Source organism: Heterodontus francisci, chromosome 8, assembly GCF_036365525.1.
Source record: "Heterodontus francisci isolate sHetFra1 chromosome 8, sHetFra1.hap1, whole genome shotgun sequence".
Classification (NCBI taxonomy): domain Eukaryota; kingdom Metazoa; phylum Chordata; class Chondrichthyes; order Heterodontiformes; family Heterodontidae; genus Heterodontus; species Heterodontus francisci.
In genome coordinates this window covers 87,409,839-87,424,923 of record NC_090378.1, presented here as the reverse complement: position 1 = coordinate 87,424,923, position 15,085 = coordinate 87,409,839, and the positions used below count along the sequence as shown (strand labels likewise).

The 15,085-nt window shown below is 39.0% G+C and overlaps 1 protein-coding gene across 2 annotated transcripts in view; it reads right to left on the bottom strand.

Moving 5' to 3' along the window:
• LOC137373001 (uncharacterized) overlaps positions 1 to 14,769 on the bottom strand; it is a 236,496-nt gene extending 221,727 nt beyond the window's left edge. For both annotated transcript variants that reach the window (XM_068037632.1, XM_068037638.1), the window contains exon 1: positions 14,560 to 14,769. The gene's annotated coding sequence lies outside the window, so the exon portion shown is untranslated. The remainder of the gene's footprint in view (positions 1 to 14,559) is intronic.
• Between the last annotated feature and the right edge of the window lie 316 nt (positions 14,770 to 15,085).

Genomic DNA, 15,085 nt, shown 5'->3' with positions numbered 1-15,085 from the left:
AGAAAATATTGTCCCATAAATATTGCAAACGGGCATTTTGTACTCTGTAGCTTTTTGAAGCAGAGCATGAAATCACAGCGTTGAGCTGGTAATTGGTATAATGCACAACCTTAAATGTATGATATTCCAGGTGCTGAGTGCGGCGGTTAATTTTGTAAATGAGGAGCAAAGTCTTTTTAAGAAAACATCTGATTCTTGCCTAAGTGCTCAATCTCAGCAAAATGGTTTAAATGGTTTTAATTTAGTTCTCAGCAGCCATTGTTCAAAAAAATGTGTCCTTCTTTCCTCCTTCCTATGGGATTTTGCTGGCAGCAGTGTGCTCGTATTCATGGAAAAATTCCGTCTATTTGCTTTTGTCTCACTGTTAGCTCTCAGGCATGTCTTGACGAGAGCTCAGTATTGCTGAGATGGAGGAGGAGGGGACAGGCAGTCATTTGTCAGGCTCTCTCAACCCTGAAATTTCTGTCAACTCAGCGCCATTTGAGGGGCGAGCAAAGGGGAATGGATGATGTCACCCTGAATCATAATTTCCAGAAACTCTCGATCTGTTTAGATAGTAGGAGTAATAATGAGATTACTGATCCAGAAATGTTATCTTCTGTGTAATTTAATTAAGACAACCAGTGCTGAAAACATCTGGAAACCTCTGAGAAAACTTGTAGGAGTCAATCAATCTACAGGAAAGTAACAAGAATGAACTAATAAAAGTGGGAATAAATCCCACGAGCCTTGATTCTGACTGCAGCTTGCTGAAATATAAATCTTCCAACCTGCTCGCCTCACCTTGATCCTGTGCCTCAGTCTGTACTTAAACTTTACTTCAAATTTCTTTACCTCCAACCCTCCTTCTCTACTTCACATGTCAAACATCTCATGGCAAAAGCAAGACCCCTGAAGCTTTCTGCCACAGTAAGGCTGCTTCAGTTTGGAGATTACAGTGAGCAGTTAATCAATGTGACAGATGAGGAAAGTGAAAGGTTATTTTCATATCTTGCCACCAGAAATGGAGACCCTTAGGTTCACAGTACAGTAAGTGGGAACGTGATTTACTCCAAATAATTAGTAACTGATGGAAGTGCCATCACTTCTTTGGAATAACCCAAGTTCTCCTCTAAATTAAACATTCATGTTTACCACTGTGTAATTTCTCCCTTCTAATGCTCTTGATGCAAACCCAACTTATGGTCTTGAGAGCAGGTTAGAAAATGGAAGTGTGCAGCTGTTTTCAAATGCAGCTTTAAACCTGAAAAGTGATAGCCTGGTGAAAGTTTACTTGAATACATAGTACAAATCGATGAATAGCAGGCTAATGTTAAGTACCTTTAAACTCACCCTCACCATTCAGCTACTCTGATGATGTAGATAGCCTAGTGTTCCACAGTTAACATCAGATTCATTAGCTTTTTTCAGAAACTTCCAGATTGCTGACGTAACTTTTGTGATTCTATGAATTAATTTTATAAAAGACTCCCATCCCAACAAGATTGCTCATGGTGCTTTTTAATCTAGTGGTAGAAGTCACCATGAAATGAGAAAAAAGTGACCTGATCAGATAATATAGACCTCGCGAGGTTCAGATTATTGTTTTGGCAGCAGAATGGTACCAATTAAGAAATATCCTGCAGTGTCATCTATTTGAGTGTTTTTTCTAATAGCCAGTGGTCTGTAGAAAACCACTTTTGCAGATGTTTTGTGATCTGTTGGATGCTGCAAAGGAAATCCAGTACTCATCAGTTTGAAGAAACGCCAGAAGATCAAATTCTAATGGGATGGCCCTCGTTCACAGGCCTATTTGAGCTGTAACTCAAAATTTTGAAAATGAAATTTCATTAACTATATTAAATGAATATTTTGTTGATACAATATCATTTTTAAATGTTTGTCAATAATATACATTAATGGAATTCCTTGAATGCAGTGGTTTTCCAAAGAAATTCCTTCTTTGTTTAGGCAAATGCCTTTGTTGTCTTCCTTATGACCCTCATGATTTTTCCCAGGCACTGTGATTATACTGTACAGATACTTATTATGATGGAAGCATGCCTGTGGTTAGCAGAGGTTTTTATTGTTTGCATTGTATCATTTCACATATAATGTTATTCCATTAAAGGTCACAATTGATGAGTGGATAACAGTTTTTAAAATCTGTTGAACTGTTTAAAAAAAATTTAAAACGCCTTATCCAGCCTCTAGCCACACCTAACCAAATCATTTGAGTATTTTATTGAATGTGGAGGAGGGGGGGAAAAGAAAGAAAATGTCCAGCCTTCAAAGCCACGTGAGTATTAGAAATCAAATAATGCGAAATCAGAGATTGGCTGCAATCGCAGTTTCTCTGAGTGCTTGGATTGATTTGCATTGTGTTGTCGACAGACCATGCTTATGGCCCGATTGGTGTCACTGGCCATTTTGATGGATCATGAGTTGTACATTGCCAGTTTCACTCTATGGTGGACTGACTCCAGTCAGATGGGACCAGTTCAATTATAGTCAGTGCCCAACTGATTTTACATAGAATTACATGGAAATTGTAGCACAGAAACAGGCCATGCAGTCCAACTAATTTATACTCCACATGAGCCTCCTTGCTCCATCTAACCCAATCAGCATATCCTCCTATGCCTTTCTCCCTCATGTACTTATCTGGCCTCCCCTTAGATGTGTTAGTATATTACATTAATGTTGAAAGCGATATACCATCTTAAGCCAACTGTATGTCAAAGGGAATTAAATCCCTGTAGATCTACATGGTACTAGTTCTGCCCATGAGTACCACCTCATTATAGTGATAGATGAATCTTGACAGTCCATGGGATGCCCAGCATACTCACTAATTGTAACAATATTTTAACCAATTTAAGCCACATTATTTGACTAGCTTATTTAAAGCAGGGCCAAGACATTCTTTACCATTTCAAAAACTTTTTAAGGCTATGGTAAAAAATTGTATCTTTACTTAACTACCTAAAAATTGTACATAATACATTTAACTATGGAGACTACAAAATTTAATATTGTATGGAAAAATGGTTTATCCATTTACTTGTATAACACATACTGATTTAGATTTAGATATACAGCACTGAAACAGGCCCTTCGGCCCACCGAGTCTGTGCCGACCATTAACCACCCATTTATACTAATCCTACACTTATCCCATATTCCTACCACATCCTCACCTGTTCTTACATTCCCCTACCACATCCCTATACCAGGGGAAATTTATAATGGCCAATTTACCCTGCAAGTCTTTTGGCTGTGGGAGGAAACCGGAGCACCCGGAGGAAACCCACGCAGACACAGGGAGAACTTGCAAACTCCACACAGGCAGTACCCAGAATTGAACCCGGGTCACTGGAGATGTGAGGCTGCGGTGCTAACCACTGCGCCACTGTGCCACTGGAAAGAGTTTTTTCCTCCAATTAAATGCACCCTAGCCTGAGTAGATTGTTCCTTTTGTGATAGTTGGCCTTATTCACCACAAGAAGAATATTTATTTTATTTGGCTTGGAACATTACCACATTACCAATTAATATAAGTTATTTTTATAGATACAACTGAAATACTATTTGTTAAACTGGTAACTATATTATAGTGTTAATATGCACGATTATATTGTCATCTGACATAATAGCAAACATGCAGATGGAAAATGTGCAAGAGGATTTGTCTTCATTATGGATGTGACCACCACCAACCATCATCAATAGTAGCCATATACTACCATCATTAACAATAACCAGCAAATATCACCAAGAGTGACCTTCAACAGAATTGACTTGCATTTACATAAGCACCTTTAACATAGAAAAACAACCCGAGATAGTTCAGAGACGCTTAAGAAAAATGTTAATGGTTAGAAATAGCTTCACCTTATAAGCCAGCTGGGAGTGTTAAATGCATAAAAAACTGATGAGTAACACTTTAATCAACACCTTAAATAATACTAATATGGAGCAGAGCATGAAGTGACTTAACTAACATTGTTATAACATATACTGTTGTTTGACACCTATGATGGAACAGTTCTGGATTGTGCTGAATTCAGGAAGCCAAGAGGGACATTGGGTGAGGAGGGACTCAAAAGGATGAAAAAAATTACAACTGTTTTATGTGCAGAATCTTATGCATCTATATTTACAACTATTTGATTAAATTTTTAAAAAACACATTGAAGCCTAGCATGTAATTACAGTCGCAAGGTTTCTTCAAGCATCCTCCATTCTAAAGTCTGAGTGAGCCTGATGTTTAGGGTCACATTTGTACTTGTCCCAGGCGGAATTGTCTTGGCTTATTCAGCACTGCTTTTATCAGTAAGGAACAATAGACATATAGGTATTGTCTTGCCTAACTAACGACAGGCTCAATAGTTAAGGAAAAAGCCTGAAGGTCAAGTCCATCAATCTTCAATTCTAATCAATTTTCTGGACAGTATTCTCCAAGTCCATGCATTCTATTTAGTCACATCCAAAGACTTTAGCTATTCATTTCCATGTGTGTTGGCATTTTGTGCTTGTTTACCAGGTGGTGGGTGGTTTTACATTATATCATATCTTTAAAATGCCATTAGTCATAGTAACTATCATGGAGGGAAAATGGGCATACCCTTCAGCCATTTAAATCCATTCAAACATGGCATGATTAACTGTTGTGATCAAAAGTAGTCAGCACTCCAATTAGTCAGTCAGACTAAACTAAAAACATTGCAATAAACTTTTTTTTAATGTACAAAGTAGACACTAATCAGCGAGGTAATCATATGGATCTGCAAATAGAAAATGAGACCCACCCTAAAAAGTATTATGGAGCTTCAAAGATACTTTGCTCTATTATGTGTCTTGCCCATGTCAGGATTCACCACTTAAACTTTACTGAAGGTAGAAGCAGCTTGCACAAATCCGTATTCACATTGATAGCACAGGAAAACACTGTAGGATGTAAAACTAATACATCACCCTATGAAGTTCCAGAAGTGACCAAGGGTGTGTGACGATGATCACAGTTAAAGGTTGGTTCTCTTGTGCTCCGAAGAGACTGATGTATCTGGCATTATTTTAGTTATTACATCCATAGATTGCTTATTTGTGACCTCACTGTTACTCTATTGTTATCCCATCATGACGATGAGCATTTTGCCATGAATCGGATTAATAGATTAATACTCAAAATACTCCAGATTGTTTCCTTTGATTATTTTCCTTGTAAGGTGGGCAGAGGCTCACCAGCATTGTCCTGTTGGAACAAATGGCCTATTAATGTGCCACAAAATTCTATGTCATATTCCAAATTTTCTACCATCCTTTCATCTAGATTATATATGTTTGTTCTATTCAGATTCAGTTCTCTTCTCATGTCAAATAAACTTAGTCTCTCATGATCTATAGATTAGAATCTTGAGCACGATTGGTTAAACTAGTGATATAAATGCTAGTTAATTCATTTTGCGTGCTTGGTAATATGGTGCACACCTGCCCCCTACCCCACCACTCTCTGGCACACCACCACACACCTATAATTTTTGCAGATCAAATGATAGGTCCATGCTCAAAAGGAAGTATGTTGTGTCACACTGGTTTACCAATTTTACTTAAGCTTCTATTCTAAATACATTGCTGATTTATCCTGAGCTTATAATACTGGCTAAGGTGGTCAATGGAACAATTCTAAGCAATCAAGTAACAAACATGTACTAAGTATGACAATAGTGCAAGAATAGCATGTGGTGGCATTCTGAATGAAGAAAAGGCCTGTGTGTGCCATATAGCATGCCTATGAAATCTATTTCAAGGGTTGACAGGCTGTACTCAGCAGGAACTTTCCTCTTCATTTCTCGACTAAACTTAGTCAAAATTAGATGTGATCCGTACCTAATTGATGACATACAACAAAAAATCATTTTAGCAGGGTAAAAATCATTGGGGTTTAATCCAACCTGGGATTAATTAAATGGATTTATTTTTATTAGGGTGTGTACATGCAGTACACAGGACTGCTGTCTGTATCTGTACGTATTAGCTGAACACAGGAAAATTTAAAATGAAATGCTGCATTATAGCCCAAAAGAAGTTTCTCACATTTTCAGTTGGCCAAAGGTCAAGCATTGGAACAATTTTTATCCAAATCCATGGCGTTCTGCTTCATGAGAAAGCTGGCTGAGGAAGAAAGTTGTTATACTGTGACCCAACGAATATTTTATTAACCTCTCGAGGACTACAGGAGAAATTTTTTAAATAAAACAATGTTTAGTTTCATTGTAGAATACCATGATTGAAAGGTTTCCTTTGGTTTCATGCATTCTTTTGGTTCAGCTTTGCAATATTCCACATTGAAAGTGTAGAGTCAAGTTTTGCAGATGTTGTATGATAGGAAATATGTGGCTATCCTGAAACCTGTGAAGGACATTCTGTACTTTAAGAGTTATGAATCTGCAAGTGTTTTCAAATAACTGAAAGGAGAAAGCAAAGTGCTGAAAAATCAGAATTCCTAACTGTTACTGTTCTCGCTGAACTGTGTAAAATTTATCCTTTCAGCCACAAGCTGTTATACAGAGAAAGCATGGGTTGTTTCATGCATTATTGACAGCCTTCTTTTATTTTTCATCTCAGCAACTGCACCAAACCAATGAAAGGTAGCTTTGTGTGGTTATAGCTGGTTTTAGTTTAAGCTCCTAGGCTGAGGAATCTTTTTTTTTAAAAAGAACTGTATTAACTAATGCCATTAACCTGCTGTGCAGTTGTGTTCTCTCAACAACTTATATTTATATGGTAACTGTAATACGACCAAAAACCCAGTAAAAGACTCTGAGTTGGTCGCCTCTGGCTTGAGCAATGATTTGCACAATTGAAAACAACGGTCTGTAAAATTATGAAATACATGAAAGGATGGAATCCAATTCTGATCTCTAAGTGTTGTACAAGGAAAATGTCACAATTCCAAAGATGAATGTAACAAATTTGCTGGATTAATTTATCTTAAAAGTCATGGTAATGGCCTTGCATCTGGCATTGTAGTTAAATCAAAGTGACCCTGCCATTTCTCACACAATAAATGGAACAAACCTTGATGGACCGAAATCAATACTAATGCAGTGGTATGACTATCAGTTTCCACCCCCCACCCCCACCCCCCCCTCCTTACACTGCTGGTAAATCTCCCGTGATCTGTTCCTTTATTTTTAAAAAGGATTTATGTTTGGAAGACTGGTGATGTTGGCAGCTATTGCACAGAGTAAGGGAAAGCAAGAGAGCATGATTTGTAATTCACAGCATTAAGGAGACGCACTGATCAAGTTCATCAACATTTAATGAGAAATACTAGGAAGACCGGAAGGAGAATGTGCCTTTATCTGTTAACTGATTTGTAAAGGATTGATTCTGTGATGGTTCCTATAACCAGTTGCCCTGTGCTCCTCCACTGCAGTATGCAATGACAATGCATTTCTGTAGTGCCCTCTACTTACGGTTGTCAACGAGAGTGAGAAAACAGTTGGCTGAAATATCGCAGACATTTCTTTTCAGACAAAACAATTGGGTGTATTAAATGTAATCTACAAAGGAAAATTTGAAAGCACTGTATATTTGAAAAATAAACATTGCATTGGGCTCCAAAGATGAAAAGGATTTGTTATAAAATGATAACTTCTTTGTTATGAAAGTTTAGGATGTTTGGCAAATTGCAGAAAGATCTCAGAGGACTCAGAGCTAAAGCCAGGACCCAGTGCCCAATTAACATTCAAGACTTTATTCCTACATTGTTGTCTTGTGTAAGAAATGGGAATCCAATATATCAGTTAAGCAATTTTCTTTAGACTATCTCCATAGCATTAATTTCTTATCAGATTGTCTTTAATGTCCAAATCTGTTCATTTAGATTCTGTCTTCCTATGAAACCAGCTCAGTGATAGTTTTGGTCGTCTTTTTGGAATGAAGACTGATGAAAGTCAGGGAGCGGTGATTCTAAACTGTTGTTTAAATTTCTTCCACAATTTTCAATGTGTGAATGAATTGGCCTGTTATCAGAGGATTGAGATCCACATTGGCTCAATGGGTTCCAGTGCTTAGCCTCAATTTGTTGAACAAAAAGACTCTGCACATCTTTAAAAGGAATCCTGTGCAATGTGACAGATGGCATAATTAAAACTAATACTGTACAGTTTAAAATTATGATTTCTTCATCATAAAAGATGCTTAGATGGTACAGTTTTATTTAATTTTCCCACTTCCAGCCACCAATTTCCTGTTGTTTTTGATAAAACTGTTGCACAAAGAGGTCAGTTTGACTAATATGGTTATCGTCATGCTTAATGGTGTTTTTACCTCTGCAACTTTTTTTTTTAACACGGACTGGTGTTAAATAAAGGGTAGAGTATAAGAAATTATTAAGTCCATCTCCAGCATAATTTTTTTCTCTTAACTGGTCACTTCTTTCATCATCATGCTTTGCTGTAATTTATAAGATTATTTGACAGTTTGCTATGGTTATTCTCCCTTCTTTGTACTACTTTTTGTTACCAGAGGTTGCAATGAAATAATTTAGTATTTCAGCCTGTTCTTTTCACCCAAACAGTATAATAGAGAGCGAGACAGTGAAAACCTTCTGTGCAGATCCTGGATGCGGAGCTGCACATTGCGGTGAGCTGGTTGGAGTGGAAAGGACTTATCCTCATTCCCAACTTCTCACATTCCCAGTCTTTGGGTTTTTCCAGAGGAGATCACCTTAGCTTTAGCCCATTGAAGACTAATTGCCTTGGAGATTTAATTCATGTTCATTCAAACATCCAACATTCATTTTGTACTTTTTAAATGCACTGATTTCAACAATTATATGTTCCTTTGAGGAAACGTGTAACAGCGACAATACATGGTGGTATTACACCACAAATGGCTCAGTGGAGGTATGCACTGCCTGTTGTAACACTGAGCCAAACAGACCAGGAATGCCACTGGCATAATCTTTGATCTAAGCAGAATGGTTGTGGAATGTGCAATTAGCCCCAATGTTCTGGGGTGAGGAAAAGTCCCTGCTCAAGATTACTGTCCTGCATTAACCCCAGCTGGAAGTGTGCACATGGTGTATGGATAGGACAGAGGTTGACCGTAATGCTCCCTTGACCAAATAGCCTACCAACACTCAATCCCCATGCTACCTTGTGAGGAATGATCACTAGGGAAATCAACTTGGTGTTTTTCTGACTGTACAATGTTATGTTTATGTCAAACACTACATGCAAATCTTGATTTGACATGTTCAGAAGACAAAGGGAGCAGAAATTAAAAACTAGTTGAAATGTTCCTGAATTTATATCTTCTACATCAACACATACTTATTGATGTTTGACTAACCTGTTCTTCGAATAAGTTGAGTGCACTCTTCAGCTCTTTAGAATACCCACAATTCCACTGCCTTCCTTTTCCTGCTTTGAAACAAAATACTTCTGACTTTGCCTGTACTTGCACAGTCTTTTCTGGAATTTAAAAGCCAAAAACAATTGCTTCTGGCCAAAAAAGCTTCAGGATGTTTAAAAAAAGTTGATTCCTGTAATGTACTGTCTCATAAAATATAAATTATGATCCACAAATAGGAAACTGAATACCCTGGTGGAAAGCCTGGTGAAAAGGCTACGTGACCAAGCGTGGAACTAATGCACAGCAAATGAAATGGGTTGAGCTTTACAGGATGCCCCGGTCATACCAAGTTATTCATTACCTTACATTTCCACAACATTAAACAGCAAAACAAACTCTTTAAATTGAGGGAAAACAGTAAATTCTGCTACAGAGCACTTGTATATTTTCAAATGAATTCTCAAAATCAATTTGGGTTTGTAAATCGTGTCAAGAATGAGAGTATTTTGATTTACTTTGGGAATTCTTACACTTTATTCTTATAAAAACCTAAACCCATTGAACTAAATTGTCAATATTTCGATATTTTTTAAATGGGGCAAATGGGCAAAAATGTACTGTTCAATGGCAGGTTGTTCAGTAGCTCAGACTGTCGGACAAACGGGGAACTGACTATGCTCCTGGTGCAGCATACTCTGTCCACACATTCTGTTCAGAAGAGAGATTCAATCCTACTGATTTAGTTAATCATTTTAATTTGGAGCTGCCCATTTTTCTAAGTTTTCCAAATCAGCAACAGTACAATAATACCCAGCTTTGTTGAAAAGGGATGGGATTAATACACTAGATGGAGGAATTCTCTAACGTTATGTTTAGATGGGATGATAGAGCTTTGCTGAAAAGCTCTCTAGACAGGTCCGCATGTCTGCTGCAATCCAACCAGACAGTCAGGCTCACAGCATGTCTGAGCTTTTGATTTTAAATGCATCTCTTCACAGAATTCAATTGCTGGCTGCTCAATTATTGATTGTCACGAGGTTTGGCTTCATCTTCCAGACAGAGGGTGGCAAAATGGATTATGGGGAACACATTTCTTATGAAAAAATGCATCAGAAGATTTGCTGATAATCAAATCTGCGGTGAAAATGTATTGACTAGAACTGCGTACATAAATGGATGAATAAAATTACTATTGTGAATGGTTGGAGATGGGTGGGTGGGTGGGTGGTGGGGTTGGACACTGGTTGGAAATAGGAAGCAATTCAATAAATGACCAGATAATACTGAGTTTGCCAATCAGCTCTTTATGCTAAACATATTTCGTGCTATGTAAACTGAATAGATTTTTCCCTTTCAAATTCCCCAGGTCTGTTTTTATGAGTCATTGGATAAATGGGAAATAGTAAAAGACCCATTGCAGTCAGTTGAGAAGAAGTCTATTGCATTGAAAACTTCTTCATAATGTAATGCAGCGTGGAACTTCTTACATTATTGCACTCGTAATATTAGTTCTGACAACTGCAGGCCTAATGACAGTGCATTGTCTAAAAATTTCTGGCCAGGAAGTAGCCAGTTTGGAGTTGTAAAAGAAATTGATGAAAATGAAATTTTTGCACAATTCCCACAACAAGGATGTTTCTAGACACTGCAAACATGCAGTGAACATCTTGCATCTGAATCTGTCTAACCTAAGCTAATGAGTGATGATGACTCCCTCTTCCAACGCCATGTTTGATTTAACTGAACGGAACATTTGCCATGGCAATTCTGAGCTGTCTTGCCTCCCCTACCCGTAGGGGTGACTGGATAGCTTTAACTCTTACTGTGGCTTGTGTTTCAAAAGAAATAATTCTTTTGTAGAACTATTTTATGTATTTTAAAGTATTGACTTTTCATTAACCAGAATCAAGTATTGAAGACTGCGAGTGCGCCTTTCTTTGGCTGAAAGAAAATATAAGCTGATTAACATTCCATTTATGGCACAGCAAAACTCCTAGGGTCTTGAAAAAGGTTTAAGCTAATTGTAAAGTGATATTTGAAATGCCAGCTGATAACAGGTCAATGTGACACTTTGCGGTGCAGATTTGACTATGGCAGCATCAGGCGTTCAGTCTGGCTGAATGCTTTTGTTTGCATAGGGATTTATACAGCTGTAAATCTGTAATATGGCCCGCGCACCAGCATTCAGCGGCTGAAACTCATGTCTTACATCATCACAACCCTGCTCAGTTTGTGCAAAGGCAGCAAGCAAATGGCTGCACCTGGAGCAGGGAGGAGCATGTAAGGGCAAAGGCTGACCCTGACTAGGGCATTGACTACACAGACTTTGCACTGTATGAAAGGTCCAGACAACCCCTGCGGATTCATCATACGACACTCGCCTTTCTTCTTTTCCAGACGTGGTAATCCAAAGAATATACTTAAGATCACCAGCAGCGTAATTATCCACCCGCTTCTCATTTCCCCCTCCCCCTCCCCCTTGTGTTCAGCATTGGAAGAATTCCGAGCATTAATAGGCAGTGCTTTTTTTAAAAAAAAAGATTAAAGTTCACAGGAACCCCTTGTTATGACTACCTCCTAATTCCATCAAACCGATCTAAATCCGCATTATTAGGAGCTGGAGACTGGAGAGATTGCAGATGCTCTTTGGTGCTATGATAGCAGAACTAATACAGTGAAAAAGGCACAGCTCCTCTTTGGGTGTGGTGATATTTGTTTCAGCTGTCAGCTACTTTTATCATTTAAAACTGACTTTTGCTACAGGAGTTACTTTGGGGATATATATAGCACCTCTTTTGTTTAATTTCCAGCTTGAGATAAGTAAACGTGCAGTGTCTTCCAATGTCTTCAGACACACCTGGCTGCTCGAAGGTTATGTAAATGATAGCTACTTCTAGTGACATTTCCCCTGCTACGTTCCATAACAGATAAAGCACCTACGCCCCCACCCCCACCCCCAGCACTTAAAATCAAACAGCCTATTGCCAGCAAATTACTTGTCTGTCTGACTTGCATTCAAATCCAGGTAGAGGAGGAAGGTATAATAGAGGAAGAGTCCGGGTAATAGACACTTGTATTGTAAGGTTTCAAAAAGGCCATAAGTCGTGCCAGCACCCTGTCCTTTGAAGACCAAATTGTCTGTGTGCACTTAAGCACAGCTGTAGCACGATTCAGTTGATCACCATAGAAGAAGTTAAATTCTTTCCTCGGTGCAAGTCATTTGCTTTCAAAGACCCAGTCACACTGGCCAGTGAAGTAAGTATTTTGTCTGGAGATGGTGGCGTGGAATGCCTGCTAAGTTAGCAAGGTATCAGCAATTCTAAAGGTCTATTATTAAAACAGTGTCAATCATGTGCTACTCCAGACAGCTTCTTGAAAAATGCAAATAGTTGAGATAAATCATCCCATGTACGGTGGGGATCAGTTTGCTTGGAAAGCATGAGGATCACATGCTTCACTCGATATTACTATTTGTATTTGGCGCTTATTAAGCATTTCTCCACATACACACCCTCCCTTTTACCGCACCCCACACCCACCACCACCCAAAAAATAATCAAAGGGGCGACAACGTTTTAAAGTAGAAAGCTACATTCTGTAACAAACAGCTCGTTATGACGGAGGATTTTATTTTATTGCAGCAATACTGTAACAAGTGAATGGAAATGTCTGGAACAGATCAGTTAATTGAATGAGTTGGCTCCCCAGCAGCAGCCCCAGAGCTTTAATATAAATGAGTTGTCAGAAATGGAACAGCCCTGAAATAAAGCATGTCAGGATTGCAAAAATATTTAAATTTTTGTACAGTTTTTCCACATTGACTATTGCAAACTAGACAAAGACCAGCTTGATCCTGTTAGTCTTACAATAGTCCTACTGATTGCCACATGAGCCCTTCCTCTGCATATGGTCAATTAGTATTGAAAATACTCAGCTGATTCCATTTACTGGAAATTTTAAGCAGGGCCTTATGAGCAGGAAGAATGATGTTATTGAAAGGAAGAGTCTCATCTAAATAATAAAAGGGCACATGGCCATCTGGTCTGGTCAAACTCTGTACAAAGTTTATGGCGGTAGTTATAGCAGGAGGGCTTGCTGACATTGTTATGAATGTGGGCACCTCAAGAAATGACATATTAATTTGGGTAAAAAAAACACAACAAAGGACGAGCTCACTCCTGCTTGCTGCTTGCAGTTAGCTATCCGCAGCATATGGAAGCCCACTGTTGACGATCTCTCGGTGCAGTAGAACAGACTCGTCATGCATTGCGTGCAGGCTCCTTGATTGTAGAAAAAAGCTGGCTGCAGGCCAGACAGGCGAGAGCTCTGTTGATCATTATGTCTAGCCTTCAGGTGTCTTAGCTCACAGTGGGTGGTGGTGGTGAAGGGTTGGGGGGGGGCGGTGCGGGGGGAGAGGGAGGAGGAGTCGTAGATGACATGATGGCAGACAAAGAAAGGGAGAGAAAAAAAAACTCGGCTCAGAAAAAAAATACCTAACATATTCCCTTGTTAAATGAATTTATGTACTTGATTTCAGCTGAGTAGTCTCCCAAGAATGGGAGGTGGATTTAAGGTTGTCCGTATAAAGAAGTCCAGATTGCTTTAGGATTTATTGGACATTGCTCAGTGCTGTATGCAGAAATATGTGGGAAAGATTAATTAATGTAAACAAAAAAAATATCCCTCCTGCTTGCCCTTTGTTTGAATTTCAAAGCTCTGCAGCTGTGTCCCTGAAAGCTCCTGCCCTTTCAGCAACTCATTGTACAAGCTGAACTCTGAGTTGGCTGGATAGGGCTGTACCCCCTCATCGTAGGGTCAGTCGAGTTTGTTCTACTTAGTGCTCGCAGTGGAACTGATTGGACACGGCGAATATGTTATCACAAGCAGCATACTTCATCTCATCCTGCTCCCTGAATAATGCAATGGGCTGCCTCTGCTTAAAGGAGTCTGTGCTGCAGTCAGCAGACAGACAGTTCCCTCAGGCTGCCGACTTTCTCTCCCGCATCCCCCACCCCTCCATCCACCCACCCAAAAAAGTGATCTAAGGTTACTCTGCGTTATGTGAACTGTTTTCATCAATCTTCAAACGTTCTTCCAATATATTTATTTGCAAGCATTTGGCCACTTAACAGAAATCACACAAATGCCAAATCTTTTGGAGCTGTGTACAGTGAAGTTAGCTCAGAAGGCAAGTGTATTAAAAGAAATACTTACAGTTCAGTTGCCAGAATAGACTCTTATCAATTTTCTTCAAGCTGTATAGTGCCATGTTCAGTTTTAGTATAAGCTGAGAAGGGAAGGGGCCAGGAAGTTCCATTAATTGTACAAAGAAACATGCTTCAGCTTAAAGTCACTTTAGTCAGACAATTGTGTGCAGACATCCTGTGCTCTAGTATTGCTTCTATCTGCTGCACTGAATTGAACTATATAATACCCATGTGAAAGACAGGGGGAAATGTAGTCACGTGAAGCATATAGATGCACACCATTGGCTCAGCTGATAATCTTTAAGCGAGACATTTATTTCTTCCATTGGTCGCATTGGAAGATTGAAAGCATGCGGTTCCTCCCAGTCCAAGCCTCTTTTTTTTCGTAAAAGAATGACTGTGTGGGAGTTAGACTGACAGGGGAATTAGCTGGGAAAGGGTCTGAAGCCGTCATTAGGCAGAGGTCAAGGGAGGAGTATGAGCAGCTTAACTGGTTTAACAGTGACTATCTTTTCATATCATTGTTGCTGGTT